Source organism: Lissotriton vulgaris, chromosome 5 (assembly GCF_964263255.1).
Source record: "Lissotriton vulgaris chromosome 5, aLisVul1.2, whole genome shotgun sequence".
Taxonomy (NCBI): domain Eukaryota; kingdom Metazoa; phylum Chordata; class Amphibia; order Caudata; family Salamandridae; genus Lissotriton; species Lissotriton vulgaris.
Window position 1 is genome coordinate 355,641,380 of NC_141693.1, and position 20,378 is coordinate 355,661,757.

The window sequence follows — 20,378 nt, forward strand, 5'->3', positions numbered from 1 at the left end:
TTTAGAAGACACAACAGTTCTTCATGGCACATTCACTATAGGTGAGAGGTAGCCCAGTGAGAAAATGATCCATAGCATGATTGATTGGTTCAACAATTCAGTTGTGGTATTACATGGTAAGGTACCCCCCAAAGGTAATACCAATAGCAGATTCCACACAATGAAAGTGAACAACACTGGGGTACATTAGGAATCTACTCATTTGGATGCGCATTGCCCAACTGGGCACTGGCTTTCTATTAGTGCCCCAGTTTCAGATAAGTACCCTAAGCTGTTCAATTCCCTTTGCTGGTGTTGCACTTAAGAAGTATGCTGTGCAGCACTAGCTAAAAAGAGATAACATGCCAGGACTCTGTCACTGTTTCCTTAGAATCCCCGACTAAAGCGAAGACCACAGGATAACATCAAAACTGCTGCTTCTGAGAAAAGGAGATGTAATTCCCGGATAGGAGTCAAGCTGTAATGACCCAGTTACCTTACACTGACCCTGATTTACAATCACATCTCAAGATGGTTGAGAAGGAGCTCGAAATACTGAAGGACTGTATCTTCCTGGGTACAGCACTGTTCTTGTTCACCTTCCCTGGTAGTATGATCTTGGACCATTAACCCAGTGGTAGACTGGAGTGGGACCTAGAAAGGTTTCTTAAATCCCTTTGACTTCTCAGTTAACTTGTTTCAACGATTACCAGAACAGACCACTACGATTCTCCCCTTTCATCCAAGGGCCTCTGTGCCTTTTCTGGTGCATGGGCCCAGATGTGCTAAACTTGGGACCATTAGATACTTCACCCTATTGTTCATGGGTTATAGTTGCAAGTTTCAGTCGCACCATAAATTAGTATGTTCATATTCCAGACTTCACGACGCAGGGATACGAGGAACCGCCCTCAGCTGGATCCGATCCTTTCTCTTTGGCAGAACCCAGAGGGTCAGTCTCCCTCCCTTCCTCTCCAAACCCACAGAGATCAACTGCGGAGTACCCCAAGAATCATCGCTCAGCCCCAAGCTCTTCAACATCTACATGACCCTACTCGCCGCCATCATCAAACAGCATGGACAGATCAACTCCGTCGCCTCCACCAGTTTCAACTGCCTGTCCATCCTCCGAAAGACCTTCAAATGGATACCCCCAGCGCCTTGAGACCCTCACGGGTGAGTAGCGTGCTTTACCAACCCTTGATTGATTGATTGATTGATTCACAGTGTGGTCATGTCGTTCAGTGGGTGCCCTCGGATCCTTGGGTGCCCTTTACGCCAGTCCAACTGTTTTCAGTGTTCTGGTTTCAAAAGTTTTACAAACATCCTTTGGGTACCAGCTGTGGAGTTACGTTGTTTTCAAGCCTCCATTAGTCACTTAAATGTACATATGGCCGTTCAAGTCACTCAATGAACGTAACTGAAGGACAGTGTGCCTACAAAGGAGAGGCTCAGCAGTGTGAACTAATCTGTGCATTTTTTTCATCTAAGTGAAGTTAATGAAACATGTCTTCCACCCCCTTTCTTTTCATAAAACTTTACTGAAGCAGTGTTTTTCAGAAAGGCAATATGCAAATGTGGGCCACTTTTTTTGTGTGTGCCCGGCATGATTTTCGATCCCAAATCAACCCTCCGAGGAAGTCAACTGATTCCATGCCACTTGTGCTTTTCCCTTTGCCTCACCATTCAGCTGCTCTTGCCATTTACATTTTTATGTGAGTCTGCATTTTTTTCAAATATTCTTTGAGTACACACACAGCAGATTCTCGAACACGTAAACCTTTTCACATGCACTCTCCTTGCAAGTGTGGAGACTAAGAGCCAGGTTCAAAGTATGGCAGTCTTTACTTTGTCCATGAGCGCTGTGATCTCTGTGCCTTCAGAGGAACCACCAAGTCAAAGTGGTTCCTCTGAAAACATAAGTTTGGTGGAGTCGCCATGTATTAGGCGACCATTTACCAAACTTTTATGATTTTCAGACTCTACCTCCCAAAGTGGGAGTTAGTTTCTGAAAAGTAAAAACTAATGACCTCCTCACCTTAGGAGTTTTCTTCCAGGGTGTGTGGGTAAGTATTTTTTTCTCTCCATTACCACAATAGTTTTTTTAGTGTGGAAAAAAAATAAGACATCGGACCATCTGCTTAAATAGGGCGGTCTGATATCTTTACTGAGAAACATACTTTACAACGCAACTTTTACCACGCAGTGCTATTACAACGCAGGTTTTACAACGAAAACCATTACAACGCATTGCGCTGGGGGGCACTCTAGGATAAGGAATAGATTTAATTTACTATCCAACACCTTCCCTAGTGTCCACGGGGACTGGAGTTGGAATAGTAAATTAAACTATTCACTATCCAGCACCCCAAAGCGCTATGCGTTGTAATGGTATGCGTAGTAAAACCTGCGTTGTAACAGCATGCGTGGTAAAAGCATGCGTTGTAACGTCATACATCCATCTTTACTCGTTTGGACCCTGCTTTGTTTGGCAATTGGGGTAAGTTTTCTGACAGCAGAGCGAGTGGGGCCATTGCTGCCAGAAAAATAACTCACAATAAATCAGGCAGACCGAGGGTTTGGCCGACAGGGTATGTTATCAAGTTTGTGACAGTGCATCCCGTTCACCAAACTCTACATCAGGCCCACAATATGCAGTGGTATTTCTGTTCCATCATATTCGCTGGAGAGCAAGAGGGCGTTGAACAGTGGGATTAAACCCTGATATAAAGTTCTAGACCGTAGGTGGGGTAGGTGGGTTCCTATTTTGTAAGATGATAGTTGTAAGATGGGTTACCCACAAGGAAACTCTGCAACCACAGATACTGGTAATCTTTTTGTCAGGTATAATCATAACTGGAGCAGCACCCACACTTAGAAAACATCCCAGTAGACGTGCAGCACCAGCTTCCCCTTCTTAAACAACTCATTATACCCTACAATTCCACATTCTAGTTTTACCTTCACCTCGTTCTATGTTCCATTCATCTATTTATTACACTCTCCAAGCCAAAAAAGCAGAGATAAAGCCCTTGTAAATATGCCCCTCGGTATCTTAAATCACCTGTAACTTCCACAAAACCAAAGATTTCTTCTGTAAAGCGCTATAGAACTTTTGGATAATAACCATGCTTTATAAAATATAAATAAATACAGCACTTAGAGACTGGCAGTATGATTATTTCACTAGGCTTTCTACCTGTCGTATCTGGGCGCAATACTTGATTTATCTAGAGCAGGGCTACTGGGGCCAACAACACCTGTAGACACCCCTTCTTTTAAGCAAGCTTTCAGGTACGGTCAAAACTCCTGCACCTATGTGTGAAAAGGGGTAGGATACCGAGGCAGGCATATACTGTAGGCGAATAAAGGATAGGCATGCTAGAAATTGGTCAGTATACCAAACAACTAGAGAATTCACAATGCGGCTTAACTGTGTTGGAAATTCGAACTCAGCGCCTTCGATGTGTCATTGGGCAGCATAGCAACTTTTAGGGTTTTATTAAAGCTACCATTATTTGACAAATGAAGGGGAAAAGTTGCTTCACACAGCATGGGGAATCGAAATGGGAAGGACGAATGTCCCTAGATAATTGATGTTTATGGGTCCTGAGATAACTCAGATCTATGGTAGTTATGGGGTAGTTATAACATAGTTGTTAGTTACATGAGATAAAGATGTGGTTTAAAGAATTATGAGTCGCATCATTCCAGGAAAATCACAAACCTTTGTTTGGCCTATTTCTAAGGTTAATTCACACTATGGACGGATGAGTCTTACGTCTATGGGTCTAGGATTTATACGGTTGTTTTAATATTAAACCTCATCCTCACTCTAATCACAAGTTCTTAAATTATTTTCATACCAGGTGTCAAGCTGTAAAACCTGAAACTTACCTCTATCATAAGGCGACAAGCAGATTTAAGATATATCCTTACGGTGCACTAGAATTTTACATTATAGAGGTGAGAGTTCAGATTATCATCTGATTTCGCTGTTTTTAGTCCCTCAGGACTAATTTCTATTGATGGGTTTTTCTTTTTGCAGTATCTGTCTTTATCTCCAACTGTATGTCTATTATTCTCTCTGCCTTTCTCTTTACGCCATTTTTCATTGTTTTTCATATTTATGAAATGAGTAATTAAATCCCTATAGAACTTTTATGCTATCATTTGCACCACTGTCTAGGGTGGAATTTGGATTGTATTCAGTGTCTTTAATGAGTAAGATAAGCACGCCAGTTTTTGACACAATGTACTCATTTAAATTAACCCTTTATTAGTCAAATGAAGGGATAACGCTTGCAAACTGTGTTATTTGTTAAAGAATCTTGTAAATATGTCTTAGTTTTTATGTAGTTGTTTCTGCTAATACTTATTTAATATGTTTGTCTTCATGTAGTGTATTTTTGTTACTCATATTGTGTATTTATCCTTGTTTTATAAAAAACAACAAACATATCTTTTGCTCAGTTACTAGTTATTTTATTGTATTGTGTCCTATGTGCTTGTTAATGTAATTAGTGAAGTGATTTAATTCTTACGTCAATGTTTGATGGGAGTGAAAACGTTAACGTTTTTCATGCCATTAGTTATGTCTGTCAGTCATTTTATGTCTTTTATGTTATTTGTTACAGCCCTGAAGAAGTTCCACAATATTGTTTTGGGAACGAAACGCTTCGGCTGGTTGTTCTTTGAATGATCATGAACCTTTGATAAAGAACTTTCTTGAAGAAATTCCTAAGGACTTTATCTACTTTCTTGGTGCAACTCAGTTCTTTCATCAGCTATATTAACTATCCTAGATCACCTGTAACTTCGACGAAACCAAGGATTTCCCCTGCAAAGCGCTATAGAACCTTTGGATAATAACCAAGCTTTATAAAATGTAAATAAATACAGCGCTGCATGGGTGGAGTAGGGTTACAATGACCCCACCCCACCCCCCTTACAGCTGGGTGAGGGGCGCATCTCCTGGGTAGGGTAGTACGGTGCTCTCCCCTGGGAGGTGTGATGATAGACACCGCTCCTCACTGCTAAGGTTGGAGGTACATGGCATTCTCCCCTGAACACTACAGGACTCTGAGGGTACCCAGGCCCACTCACCGCTGAGGTTCTCAGGGTGCTGGGCCACTTTCTCCTCTATCACTGCCAATACAGGGCGCACTGTGTTCTCTGAGGGGGTAAGTGTCCGACCTACCTGACCTTTGGACCCCATGTGCTCTGTGGTCTTTTGAGCAGCTGAGGGGCTCCTTTATGTGTTGTAGAGAATGTCACTGGCTGACTGGGGAGGCCGAGACCCGTTCCTTTCCTGTCACTGCTCATGATAGATCCCCTAGAGCTGAGTGAGGTTACTCACCGCCCGCACCCCCTTCCCTGCTGATAACAGAGCACGTCAGACTCAGACATGTCGCAGTGGTTCATGTTCTAACTCGTTGTAGAGCACAGACCACTTAATGGAAGTTGAAGGGAATACGCGGAGCTCCCTGGCCCTATGGGATGAGTCAGATAAGTGACGTTTACAGAGCACTAGAAGGGCTGAGTGAGGATATGTAATGTCCTTACTACTGACTGCAGCGCACCCCATGGCTCACTTACTGCACATTGTAGAGTACCACATGGGCAGAGTTGGGGTATTGGGAAAGAAAAGAGGTTATGCTGTTCCTAGGGGGGTGGGATGAGAGATGTGACAAGTCACGTCAGTAATGTCAGTTACAAACAGGTGCTAGATAGGACAAGATAGTGTGTGCTGGTCCAGGGATAGCTCCAGTAAGGAGCAAGGGCCCTCACACACCGAGGGGTGTTATGCTTTATCATAGGGCAGCTCCTCGTTGGTCCGGCGCTGCAATGCCGACTCTTTGCTGGAGGTCTTCTCAGTTTGCCACCGTGAAGCTAAATGATGTTATTTGAGGATGCCTATGTGTAGTGAGTAGAAATTAGATCATGTGCGGGTGGTTTAAAAATGGCTCCTGGATTCTCCAGAGACAGTTTATTCGAGGAGTACCTGGGCCATGAGTAAAAACAGACTAAGGAGTCGTAGACTGAGGAGGGAGGATTAAACCCGTCTCAGTTCTAAATTTTTAGGGATTTGTGCTACGGGGTCAACATTTTTCATGCCTTATTCAGTCCGTAAGGATCTAGGCATTTCTTCAGGACCCTTTTATCCTCATCTACTCTCAGGGGGCGGCAAGTGATAATTATCCATAGGGATCAAAGAGTCACATGCCCTCAAGTCAGGATTCAATAGTAGTCCTAATGTGTGGTGAAAACAAGAGGTACAATTATACCTTCTGAAAAAACTTGCGCCTAAATAGGGGGGTTGTTCTGCCCCAACAGAGACAGGCCGGGATGCTCACTGGTGTGGCCAGTAAGACCAATTTTAGTCCACGAGGTTCCTAGTATGGGATCTACCCATGACCGGCTGTCTCCGGAGTGTGACACCCCTTCACGGTTGACTGAAGAGCCCCCCCCATGAGAAGAGCGAGGGCAGGTGGATTACAGAGCCCTCAATGGGCTGAGTGGAGTATGCACCTCCTTTCTTTGACACTGCTAATTAGAAGGACCTCCACAGGCTTAGTAATGGTACCCAACTTCATTCACTGCTGATGCAATGACTGCACACCCCACAGTCTGAGTGTCTATGGTCGCCTGCTCATCACTGCTGATTACAGAGCATCACATGGGCTGAGTGGAGAGCGAGGGTCCCGTGCTGCTGGTTACATAGCACCCCATTGGGTGAATGGGAGTCACTGTTGAATACACCGCACCGCCAATGGCTAACTAAGGGTATGTCAACTCATCTGCGCTCATATGGCATAGGTCACACTCCTACCCACAAGGCGCTGCACACCACAGGCCTTGGCTACAATAGAATTTGTTAAGCACGGAACCTCTTTTAAGGGAGCCTTTTCGGTTGCACTGTAACAAAAAGGGGGTTGCAAAACAGAGTCAGTTTATGCATACCCCTAATGGAACGTCATGATAGTACATGGCATGTTTCTAATTCCCACTCTCATTATAAGAGATCTCCCTTGGAGAGCACCCTGAGAGACAGAAGTACAATGCAATGAATCTTAGTCGTCGCCTACAGATTCCCCACTGACATCTTTTAGGTCAAACTTCTGCAAACTGCTAATGCCAAGGAGCCCCCTGGACATGTTTGCATGTTACATTTGAAGACCCCAGCTGTACTCACGGGTGGAGAGAGGTTGGAGAAAGCATTACTGCAGAGTTATCTTCCCTCCCACAGAAAGGCCTCTTCGTTTGTCTTCAGTGTAAAACGGGGTCGCTGCCAGGTGACAGGCAAGCATCACCCCATACGGCCCCATGGACAGACCTTTCAGTCAACAGCAGGCTTATATAGCTGGGTGCGCGGGAGAGAAGACGAGGGCAAGACTGTCTGGTGGAGGAGGCATGGCTTTAGGTCTGGTTGGTGGGAGGGGGAGGAGAAACAGACACAAGGGCGACAGAGCGAGATAAAACAGCAAGGGGGGGGGGATAATGCTGGGTACCCGGGTTAAAGTGAAAGCGGGCACCCGTGTTGTTATTGAAAGCGTGGGCGCCCATGTTGTTATTGAAAGCGGGCGCCCATGTGATTGAAAGCGGGCGCCCGTGTTAAGGAGAAAGGGGGCGCCCATGTTGTTAATTTAAAAACACATAGAATAAGATAAAGCGCGGCTGTGCTGCTTAAAAAAGCATAAGTGATTCCAGCTGAATCAGCGCATGTCCTGCCTGCAGTAATGGAAACTCAATAATGAAATAGTGCCTACAGACAAAATAAAACGTACAGTGTAACAACCAAAGTAAAAGGGCCAGTCGCCATTGGAGGTTACGAATAAAGACAAGGCGGTACTAAGGAGGGACTAACAAGCCTATTTACGAATCAGAAGCCAGCATTACGAAGGACAATGAAACAAGCCAATGACAAATGTGGGCAGAGAGTGGGCGGGGCTTCAAGTGCATACTCCAATACAGTATGCCTCGCAGAGCAGAGTATGCGTGCTGCCTCTAGGTTCGACCTAAAAGGGGCAGAACAGTAGAAAGTGAGGAAGTAGAGTAGGGTAGAAGTTGCACTTCCAGCGGCACTCGGGCGGCTGGGTGCAGGGTGCTTTTGAGCCGTCAGGAGCTCAATGTTATCCAATGGGAAAGTTAAAAAGTGAACAAAGGCTGCAGGCCCGGGGACGGTGATTCTTCATGTGCGTCCACCACTTCGAGAGGAAAGCAGGGCCGGACTGGAAACTGAAAGCAGCCCTGGCAAATTTTGTCAGACCAGCCCCAGTCCGGCGCGTTGCGAGTGAGCGCAGCGACCGAGCCTGACCGCTAGTAGGGAAGTTTGGCGGGGGGGTTCTCCCCCCAAGAAAAATTTGGAAAAAGATAGACCAAAATGGTGAATTTTACAGCACATTTCAATTGTATCAACTTTCAAAGCACAGTAAATAGTAGTTGATGACCTTAAAGAGCACCAGGTTACCCCCCAGTCATATGTACCAATAGACATTCTTTCAGAGAGCACCAAAATAGACACGAGTAGTGAATCAGCGAGAACAAAGTAAAAGTGAGACCAGCCCCCACATGGTGTGTAGCGAGCAAGCGTAGTAAGCAACCACTACTAGGTGGAGTTTGAGGGGGACCACAAAAACCCAGGTAAAAGGGTCTACTGTGTTAACAGGAATATTTGGGCCCACCTTGGCATCCGTAAATGTATTCAAATCATAGAGGTAATCCTCCAACCTGTGAACATAAAGATACAGAAGTCACATTACTATTAAGTTTTGTCGATATTTTTTATCAAGCAACTGCACTCTGTTAGCAGAATTCCTGATTAAGGAGGGCCATTTACTTTTCCTTTTTCTTAAAATCCTGTTTAGAATTTTCCCCATAATTTTCACAGCAGCACTTGGCATTCATGCAACGTTATCCATCTTACTTAACAAACTGCAAGGAAAACTATTGGATCGGATATTGCACATGACTTGTGCAGACAAGGGGCATAGCTAGGGCCCAGTATTCATGTGGATCTTCACCCAGACTTAATTTAATATAGGATTTTTTTGGTGAAAATCATGATTATTTTGTATGCTTGAGGTCACTTATTAAGTAATGGGTAGCAGAGATCCAGCATTTTATGAGTGTAATACTGTGCTTAATCTTTAAAAAGCTCTGAGACCTAATGCAAGGCATGCGTCATCTAAAGTCTGTATTATTTGACAAAGCAAAGAAATACAATCACATATGTCTCCCATATATTCAATTTCATTCTGGAACTTTGGACCCCTGCACTTTTTGTATTACAAATTAAGCACTGGAAACATGCAATGAACATGTATTCTTTGTGCATCTTTTCTTGTGTATGCCTTTTTATCCTAATTCTATGTGCATTGTCTCCAAATATCTGAAAATTCAGTAGTGGTGGGAATTTATTACATTGTACTAAAAACTGTTGCAGGTAGTTTCACACTAAGATGAATACATTTATGTCCCAAAAAAGGTACGTCATATGGCCAGTTTCACAAAGTCATTACAATTGAAAGATCTGCTCTTCAACATATACCTTTGGAGTACAATTTAGCATTTTTGCCATTCTCGAAGAATTCCAGAAGAGGTCAGGGAAATCTACAACATCTGAAGGTTTATTGGAAAACTAAAACTACTGACTCCTTACCCATGTAGAATTGTAAGAGGCAGGTGTGTAAGTGTAAAGTGAGGAGAAATTTGCATTTTCACATTTCACATTTTTTAGGTTATTTCCCCAAAGCCAAAATAGGTTTTCTCATGAAGAAGAAACCTTTTTTTCCACACCACAACTTTGGGTATGTTTCATTTTGGAAACGCACTAATGCCTGACCATTTTGTGAACACATCCTAAGATGGCAAAACAAGGGTGATTTAATCTATCAATTTTGGCACACAACAATCTTCAAAAATTGGGCCATATGTGTGTTTAAAAAAGACACTATAGCTACTTTGATAATTGTTGCTATTTCTCTAAAGCATGGGTACTCACAAACATTCTCTCGGGGGCCAAATTTACAGTGTGGTTTGTGTCCAAGGGCCGCACCGGTGGGGGCAAGGTCAGTGGGGGGGGGGGGGCGGGGCTAGAGCAACAAAAAAAACTGTGACATGAGGTTGAACACAGGTCCCTGCAGCAGACGCCTTCGTCCACTGGGCTACCAGACCCGGCATAAACACCCCTCTCTCTCTCTCTCTCTCTCCCTCTCCCTGACTCCCTCCCTCTATCTATCTCTCTCTGCCTCCCTCCCTTCATCCCTCTATCTCCCTCTCTCCCTCCCCAGTCTCCCTCTGTCTCACTCACTCTGACTGTCTCACTCCCTCTCACTCCCTCTCTCTCCCTATCTCACCCTCATTCTGACTGTCTCACTCCCTCTCTCCTTCCCTCTCCCTTCATCTCCTTCCCTCTCCCTTCATCTCCTTCCCTCTCCCTTCATCTCCTTCCCTCTCCCTCCCCTTCCTTCTCCCTCCCTCTCCCTCCCTCTTCCTCCCTCTTCCTCCCTCGCCCTTCCCTCTCCTTTCCTCTCCTTCCTGCTCTCACCCTCACTCCGCTTCCCTTCCCCTCACTCCCCTTCCCCCTATTCCCCCTCTCCCTCCCTCACTCCCCTTCCCTCACCCTCACTCCCTCCCCTTCCCTCTCTCCCTCCCTCACTCCCCTTCTCTCACTCCCTCCCTCACTCCCCTTCCCTCACTCCCCTTCCCTCACTCCCCTTCCCCTCACTCCCCTTCCCCTCATTCCCTCACTCCCCTTCCCTCACTCCCTCACTCCTGTTCCCTCCCTCCCTCATTCCCCTTCCCTCACTCCCCCCTTCCTCACTCCCTTCCCTCACTCCCTTCCCACACTCCCTTCCCACACTCCCTTCCCTCACTCCCCCTTCCCTCACTCCCTCCCTCATTCCCCTTCCCTCACTCCCCCTTCCTCACTCCCCTTCCCTTCCCTCTCTCCCTCCCACACTCCCCCTCCCACACTCCCCCTCCCTCACTCCTCTTCCCTCACCTTCCCTCACTCCCCTTCCCTCACTCCCTCACTCCCCTTCCCTCACCCCTCCCTCACTCCTCCCTCACTCCCCTTCCCTCACTCCCTCAATCCCCTTCTCTCAACCCCTACCTCACTCCCTCACTCCCCTTCCCTCACTCCCCTTCCTTCCCTCCCTGTCTCCCCCCCTCCCTCGCCTCACTCCCTCGCCTCCCTTCCCTCCCTCCCTCCCATCCCTCACTCCCTTCCCTCACTCCCTTCCCTCACTCCCTTCCCTCACTCCCTCCCCTTCCCTCAGCCCCTCCATCACCCCTCCCTCCTTCCCTCCCTCACTCCCTCCTCTTCCCTCACTCTCTTCCCTCACTCCCCTTCCCTCGCTCCCTCCCTCACGTCCCTCACTCCCCTTCCCTCGCTCCCTCCCTCACGTCCCTCACTCCATTCCCTCACTCCCATCCCTCACTCCCTTTCCTCACTCCCCTTCCCTCACTCCCCTTCCCTCACTCCCTTTCCCTCACTCCCTCCCCTTACCTCACTCTTTTCCCTCACTCCCCTTCCCTCACTCTCTCCCCTTCCTTCACTCCCCTTCCCTCATTCACTCACTACTTCCCTCACTCCCCTTCCCTCACTCCCCTTCCCTCTCTCTCCTGCCCCCTATTCCCCCTCTCCCTCCTTTACTCCCCTTCCCTGACGCCCCTTCCCTCACTCTCCTTCCCTCACTCCCTCCCCTTCCCTCACACCCTCACTCCCTTCCCTCACTCCCCTTCCCGCACTCCCTTCTTGCACTCCCTTCCCTCATTCCCTTCCCTCATTCCCCTTCCCTCACTCCCTCCCTCACTCCCTTCCCTCACTCCCCTTCCCTCACTCCCTCACTCCCCTTCCTTCACTCCCTCCCTCATTCCCCTTCCCTCACTCCCTTCCCTCACTCCCCCTTCCCTCACTCCCTTCCCTCACTCCCCTTCCCGCACTGTGCCTCCCGCACTCCGTCACCCTCATCCCTCTGTCACCCTCATCCCTCTATCGCCCTCCTCCCTCTGTCTGTCTCCCTTTCTCTGTCTCCCTTTCTCTGTCTCCATTTCCCTCCCTCTGTCTCTGTCCCTCTACCTCCCTCTGTCACCCCACCCTGCCTGTGTCACCCGGGCTGAGACAGCTTCCCCAGCCTGCTTTTCCAGCGCGCACCGACACACAGCCCCACCGAAGCACTTCACAGGTCTTCAAAAAGACCATTTGCATGTGAATGGGGCATTGCTGTATTTCACACTCTCTTGGCGCCCCTGCAGCTCCACTCTGGCTTCGCCGGAATAAATTGCCCGGCCCCCACAGAGCAGAAGAGTGTTTGCAGACAGTCGTTGTAAACACGGGTACTATGTCTCATGGTCAGTGGGCCGCCACGGAAGGCTTGCCGGGCCGCTGCTGGCCCGCGGGCCGTACTATGAGTACCCGTGCTCTAAAGGGTAAGTGTATACCATGAAGATAAAAATAGAAATTCAAATGAAAGCGCAAGTCTTAAGTTTATACCAACAGAAAATGGTGGATTTTCTGTGATGACGTACATCTGGAAGTCGGATATGGGTCACGGGCCCCACAGAAGCTGTACCCTCTTTCGTGTGGACTGTTTATGGTGAAACTAAGGCTTTGAGCGCTCAATATTCTTTTAGTAATTTAAGGACTAGATGGAAACTCTCACCAGATAACTGCTCCCTAGGGGCGTTCTCTCAATGGTGTACAACTGTTACCACGCATTTTTTACCACGCACTACACTTACAACGCAGGCATTACCCAGGGCCGGACTGGGAACCAGAACCGGCCCTGGCAAAGTGCTCGGCGGCCGCCCCCCCCCCCTCCCCCCCCCTCCGGGAGGAGGGCGGGGGGGGGGGGGGGGGGGCGGGTTGCGACCGCACTCTGTGCCAGGGCCGGTTTTCGGCCGTTTTTGTTACAGGGCCGTTTTTGCAGCATAACAGCAAAAACGGCCCTGTAACATAAAACGGCCCCCAGGGGCCCAAAACCGGCCCCCAACCATGCGGCCCACCGGGGGATTGCCCGGTGCCCGCAACGGCCAGTCCGGGCCTGGCATTACCACGCATACCATTACAACGCATTGCGCTGAGGGGCGCTCTAGGATAGGGAATAAGTTTAATTTTATATCCAACACCTTCCCTAGTATCCACGGGGACTGGAGTTGGAATATAAAATTATACTTACCACTATCCAGCACCTCAAAGCGCTATGCGTTGTAATGGTATGCGTTGTAAATACCGCGTTGTAACGGTATGCGTGGTAATGGTATGCGTGGTAACGTCATACATCCTCTCTCAATACTTGTATAACTGCAGGCACCGGATGCCCATAAACAGTGGCGTAACAAAACTTGAGGGGGCCCCCCTGCAAACTACATGGAGGTCCCCCCCATTCTGCGTGCCATTCTAGAGCTTTCAGGCCAGCGACCCGCCATACTGCCGGGGATGCGGGGCTATTGTTACGCCACTGTCACCAATACAGCCGTTATAAGTAACACTGGATGGTGGAGTTAAAGGTTGGGCTTAGTCTGCCAGCAGGCTATCATAGGTGGTGGTCCATTCATTACAGGGTCCCTGCCATCAGTAGGCCGGGGAAGTTTGCCCAATTTTAGGTGGGTTTCCTGATGCAGACTCCTGTCATGATATACAACATCGGGCCCACTCATCGTTCAATGCAGTATTTCAAAAGCAGATGTAACTACAAAGAGCACATTTTGATAATACATTTTTATTAGTAGACAATAGCAATCTTAAGAGGCACTGCATAGCTTCATACAAACTTTCTCTCTCTCAGTCAGTCAGTCTATCTCTCTCTGTCATTCAGTCTCTCTCAGTCAGTCAGTCTCTCTCAGTCAGTCAGTCTGTCAGTCAGTCTCTCTCTCTGTCAGTCTGTTAGTCAGTCGGTCTCTCTCTCTCTCTCACTGTCAGTCTCTCTATCTCTCTCTTTCTGTCAGCCTGTCAGTCAGTCAGTCTCTCTCTCTCGCAGTCAGTCAGTCTCTCTTTCCCAGTCAGTCAGTCGATCTCTCTCTGTCATTCAGTCTCTCTAAGTCAGTCAGTCGCTCTCAGTCAGTCTGTCAGTCAGTCAGTCAGTCCCTCTCTCTGTCAGTCTGTCAGCCAGTTGGTCTCTCTCTCTCAGTCAGTCTCTCTCCCTGTCAGTCCCTCTCTCTGTCAGTCTCTCTCTCAGTCTCTCTCTCTCTGTCAGTCTCTCTATCTCTCTCTTTCTGTCAGTCTCTCTCAGTCAGTCAGTCTGTCTCTCAGTCAGTCTCTCTCTTTCTGTCAGTCAGTCTCTCCCTTTCTATCAGTCAGCCAGTCTCTCACAGTCTCTCTCTGTCAGTTTCTCTCAGTCAGTCAGCCTCTCTCTCTCAGTCAGCCAGTCTCTCTCTCTTAGTCAGTCTCTCTCTCTCTCTCTCTCTCTCTCTCTCTCTCTCTCTGCCAGCCAGTCTCTATATGTCAGTCTCTCTCTCTCCTATTCTCTCTCCCTCTTAGTCAGTCTCTCTCTCTGTCAGCCAGTCTCTCTCTCTGTCAGATTCCCAGTCTCTCAATCTCTCTGTCAGTCTCTCTCTGTCAGTCAGTCTCTCTCTCTCTCTCAGTCAGCCTCTCTCTCAGTCAGTCTCTCTCTCAATCAGTCTCTCTCAGTTAGTCAGTCTCTCTCTCTCTTAGTCAGTCAGTCTCTCTCTTAGTCAGTCTCTCTCTCTCTGTCAGTCCCTCTCTCTGTCAGTCTCTCTCTTAGTCTCTCTCTCTGTCAGTCTCTCTCTCTCAGCATCTCTCTCTCAGTCTCTCTCTCTCAGTCAGCCAGTCTTCCATACAGTCTCTCTCTCCCTCTGTCAGTCTCTCCCAGTTACTCATTCTCTCTCTCGCAGTCAGCCAGTCTCTCTCTCTCTCAGTCAGTCTCTCTCTCTCAGTCAGTGACTCTCTCTGTCAGTCTCTCTCTCTCTGTCATTCAGTCTCTCTCTGTGAGTCTCTCTCTCTCAGTCAGTCTCTCTCTGTCAGTCATTCTCTCTTTCTGTCGGTCAGTCTCTCTTTCTCTGTCAGTCTCTCAGTCTCTCTCTCTCTGTCAGTCTCTGTCAGTCCGTCTCTCTCCCAGTCAGTCTCTCTGTCAATCTCTCTCTCAGCCAGTCAGTCTCTCAGTCTCTCTCTCTCCCCTAGTCTATCTCTCACTCTCTGTCAGTCAGTCTCACTCTCTGCCAGTCAGTCTCTCTCTCTCCCAGTCAGTCAGTCTCTCTCAGTCAGTTATTCTCTCTCTACCTCGGTCAGTCTCTCTCTCTGTCAGTCTCTCTCTCAGTCAGTCTCTCTCAGTCAGGCAGTCTCTCTCGCAGTCAATCAGTCTATCTCTCTCAGTCAGTCAGTCTCTGCCTCTTTCTCTCTCAGTCTCTCTGTCAGTCAGTATCTCTCTACCTCAGCCAGTCAGTCTCTGTCAGTCAGTCAGTCTCTCTCTCTGTCAGTCAGTCTCACTCTCAATCAGTCTCTCTATTTCTGTCAGTCAGTCAGTTACTCTCTCAGTCAGCCAGTCTCTCTCTCTCTCAGTCAGTTTCGCAGAAAGTCAGTCTCTCGGTCAGTCAGTATTCAGTCTCTGAGTCAGTCAGTCAGTCTCTACTCTCTCTCTCAACTCTGTCCACTCTATCTCCACTGTCTCTCTCTCTCCACTCTCTCTCCACTGTCTCTCTCTCCACTTTCTCTCTATCTACTCTCTCTCCACTCTCTCACTCTCTCTCTCTGCACTCTCTCTCCACTCTCTCTCCACTGTCTCCCTCCACTGTCTCCCTCCACTCTCTCTCTACTCTCTCTCCACTCTATCTCTCTCCACCCTCTCTCCCTCCTCTCTCTCTACCCCCTCTCCACTCTCTCTCTCCACTGTCTCTCTCCACTCTCGCTCTCTTCTCTCTCTCCACTCTCTCTCTCTCCACTCTCTCGACTCTCTCTCTCGACTCTCTCTCCACTCTCTCTCTTTCCACTCTCTCTCGCTCACTCTCCACTGTCTCTCCATGCTCTCTCCACTCTCTCTCCACTATCTCTACTCTCTCTATACTCTCTCTCCACTCTCTCTCTCCACTGTCCCTCCCCACTGTCTCTCTCTTCTCTCTCTCCACTCTCTCTCCCTCCACTCTCTCGACTCTCTCTCTCGACTCTCTCTCCACTCTCTCTCTCTCCACTCTCTCTCGCTCACTCTCCACTGTCTCTCCACGCTCTCTCCACTCTCTCTCTCCACTGTCTATCTCTACTCTCTCGCTCTACTCTCTCTCCACTCTCTCTCTCCACTGTCTCTCTCCACTCTCTCTCTCTCTCTCCACTCTCTCGCTCTCTCTCTCTCTCTCTCTCCACTCTCTCGCTCTCCACACTCTCTCTCTACTCTCTCTCCACTCTCTCTCCACTTTCTCTCTCTCTCCACTCTCTCTCCGCTCTCTCTCTCCACTCTCTCTCCACTCTCTCCATCCACTCGCTCTCCACTCTCTCTGCACTGTCTCTCTCTCCACTCTCCCTCTACTCTCTCTCTCTCTCTCCACTCTCTCTCTCTCCACTCTCTCTCCACTGTCTCCCTCCACTCTCTCTCTCCACTCTCTCTACACTCTCTCTCCACTGTCTCACTCTCCACTCTCTCTTTCCACCCTCTCTCTCTACTCTCTCTGTCTCTCTCCACTGTCTCTCTCCACTGTCTCTCTCCACTCTCTCTCTCTCTCCACTCTCTCTCTCTCTCTCTCTCTACTCTATCTCTCTCCACTCTCTCCCACTCTCTCTCACAAAGTAGTGTGCGTTCCATGGGCGTCCGCAGAATTGTTTCCGGGGGGCACATTTTTAACTTCATCACCATCCCCCTTGCACCCTTCTCCCTCTGCCTTGCACCCTTCTCACCCTCCCCCTTGCACCCTTCTCCCCCTCCCCCTTGCACCCTTCTCCCCCTCCCCCTTGTACCCTACTCCACCTCCGTCTTGCACCCTTTTCTACCATGCACCATTCTCCCCTCTGCCTTGCACCATTCTCCTCTCTGCCTTGCACCCTTCTCCCCTCTGCCTTGCACCCTTCTCCCCTCTGCCTTGCACCCTTCTCCCCTCTCCCCTCTCCGTTGCAACCTTCTCTCCTTCACATTGCACCCTTCTCCTCTCCACCTTGCACCCTTCTCCCCTCCGCCTTGCACCCTTCTCCCCCTCCCCGTTGCACCATTCTCCTCTCTGCCTTGTACCCGTCTCCTCTCCACCTTGCACCCTTCTCCTCTTGCCTTGCACCCTTATCCTCTCTGCCTTGCACCCTTCTCCCCTCTGCCTTGCAACTTTCTCCCCTCTGCCTTGCACCCTTCTCCTCTCTGCCTTGCACCCTTCTCCTCTCTACCTTGCACCCTTCTCCCCTCTGCCTTGCACCCTTCTCCCCTCTGCCTTGCACCCTTCTCCCCTCTGCCTTACACCCTTCTCCCCTCTGCCTTGCACCCTTCTCCCCTCTGCCTTGAACCCTTCTCTACCTTGCACCCTTCTCCCCTCTGCCTTGCACCCTACGCCACCACCACCGTTCACCCTTTTCTACCTTGCACCATTCTCCCTTCTGCCTTGCACCCTTCCCCCCTCTGCCTTGCACCCTTCTCCCCTCTGCTTTGCACCCTTCTCCCCTCTGCCTTGCACCCTTCTCCTCTCTGCCTTGCACCCTTCTTCCCTCTGCCTTGCACCCTTCTCCCCTCTACCTTGCACCCTTCTCCCCTCTGCCTTGCACCCTTCTCCCCCTCCCAGTTACACCCTTCTCCCCTCTGCCTTGTACTCTTCTCCTCTCCGCCTTGCACCCTTCTCTACCTTGCACCCTTCTCCTCTCTGCCTTGCGCCCTTCTCCTCTCTGCCTTGCACCCTTCTCCCCTCAGCCTTGTATTCTTCTCCCATCTGCCTTGCACCCTTCTCCCCTCTGCCTTGCACTCTTCTCCCCCTCCCTGTTGCACCCATCTCCCCTCTGCCTTGAACCCTTCTCCCCTCTGCCTTCCGGGGCGGCATTAGGCATGTGCAAGCTGTGCACCTGCACAGGGCCACCAAACCCCAGGAGCCACCATGCCAATATATATCCTTAATATAATAATCCTCTGAGGATGGGTACATATTTGCGTGGTGGCCCCTGGCAGGGATTTGGACACCACTTCCAATCACCTTCCATGGGCTGGGGGATGGGGCTCCGCCCGCTCGGACACCCTCTTACGGGGCCCCCTACCTTCGCTCCCTGCCCCGGGCCGCCATGAGCCTAGAGCCGCCCCTGCTGCCTTGCACCCTTCTCTACCTTGCACCCTTCTCCTCTCTGCCTTGCGCCTTTCTCCTCTCTGCCTTGCACCCTTCTCCCCTCTGCCTTGCACCCTTCTCCCCTCTGCCTTGCACCCTTCTCCCCCTCCGCCTTGCACCCTTCTCTACCTTGCACCCTTCGCCCCTCTGCCTTGCACTCCTCTCAGCCACCCCCTTGCACCCTTCCCACCCGATGGAGGGGGCTGCCACCTGGAACAATGGCACCATTTCAAAAGCATGATGGACTACGGCCGGCCCTGACTGGGTCCACACCAGCCGCACTGACGATCCGGGGGGCGCAAGTGACCCCCCTTGCCCCACTGAAGACGCCCATGATGGTGCGTTCTAACAAGAGTGCTTACCTGAGGGCACCATTTTGCTGCCTCATCCCTTCTCATATGAGCATAGCCCTGGAGAATGCTGTCTCTGGGGCCCCACCCCATCCTTGTCCTTGTCTCTTCTCAGAGGAGCAGAGCCCTGTGGGGGATGCTGTCTCAGGGGCCCCCACCCCATCCTTGGCCTTGTCTCTTCTCAGAGGAGCAGAGCCCTGTTGGGAATGCTGTCTCTGGTTCCCACCCCATCCTTTTTCCGGGCGGGCTCCGACTGAAGAAAACAAGCATTTACAATGCAACGGTCTCGCCTTTGCAAAAGTTAGCGCTTTTGGCATTGTAAATGACAAATGTTTTATTTATGTGTTGGTTTTGGAAACAGATAAATAAATGGCATTGTCATGAGCAGTAGAGAGTGAGTAGTAGAGAGTGAGTAGTAGAGAGAGTAGTAGAGAGAGTAGTAGTGAGTAGTAGAGAGAGTAGTAGTGAGTAGTAGAGAGTGAGTAGAGTGTGTAGTAGAGAGTAGTAGAGTGTGTAGTAGAGAGTAGTGAGTGTGTAGTAGAGAGTAGTGAGTGTGTAGTAGAGAGTGTGTAGTAGAGAGTGTGTAGTAGAGAGTGTGTAGTAGAGAGTGAGCAGTAGAGACTAGTGAGTGTGTAGTAGAGTGGTGAGTGTGTAGTAGAGTGGTGAGTGTGTAGTAGAGTGGTGAGTGTGTAGTAGAGTGTGTAGGAGAATGTGTAGTAGGGAGTGTAGTAGAGTGTGTAGTAAAGAGTGTGTAGTAGAGAGTAGTGAGTGTGTAGTAGAGAGTGTGTAATACAGAATGTGAAGTAGAGAGATTGAAGTAGAGAGATTGAAGTAGAGAGATTGAGGTAGAGAGATTGAATTAGAGAGATTGAGGCAGAGAGATTGAGGTAGAGAGATTGAAGTAGAGAGTGTGGAGTAGAGAGTGTGGAGTAGAGAGTGGAGAGTCTGTAGTAGAGTGTAGTAGAAAGTAGTGAGTGTGTAGTAGAGTAGTAGAGAATGTGTAGTAGAGTAGTAGAGAGTAGTAGAGGGTGTGTAGTAGAGTGTGTAGTAGAGCGTGTGTGTAGCAGAGTGTGTAGTGTAGAGTGTGTAGTAGAGAGTGTGTAGTAGAGAGTGTGTAATGTAGAGTGTGTAATGTAGAGTGTGTAATGTATAGTGTGTAGTAGAGTGTGTAGTAGAGTGTGTAGTAGAGTGTGTAGTAGAGAGTGTAGTAGAGAGTGTAGTAAGTAGTGACTGTAGTAGATAGTGTGTAGTAGAGAGTGTCTAGTATAGAGTGTGTCGAAGAGAGTAGTGGCTGTAGTAGTGAGTGTGTAGTGAGTGTGTAGTAGAGTGTGTAGTAGAGAGTAGTGACTGTAGTAGAGAGTGTGTAGTAGTGTGTAGTAGAGAGTAGTGACTGTAGTAGAGTGTGTAGTACAGTGTGTAGTAGAGAGTAGTGACTGTAGTAGATAGTGTGTAGTAGAGAGTGTCTAGTATAGAGTGTGTCGAAGAGAGTAGTGGCTGTAGTAGTGAGTGTGTAGTGAGTGTGTAGTAGAGAGTAGTGACTGTAGTAGAGAGTGTGTAGTAGTGTGTAGTAGAGAGTAGTGACTGTAGTAGAGTGTGTAGTACAGTGTGTAGTAGAGAGTAGCGACTGTAGTAGAGAGTGTGTAGTAGAGAGTGTGTAGGAGTGTGTAGTAGAGAGTAGAGTGCGTAGCAGAGAGTAGTGACTGTAGTAGAGAGTGTGTAGTAGTGTGTAGTAGAGAGTGTGTAGTAGTGTGTAGTAGAGAGTAGAGTGCGTAGCAGAGAGTAGTGACTGTAGTAGAGAGTGTGTAGCAGAAT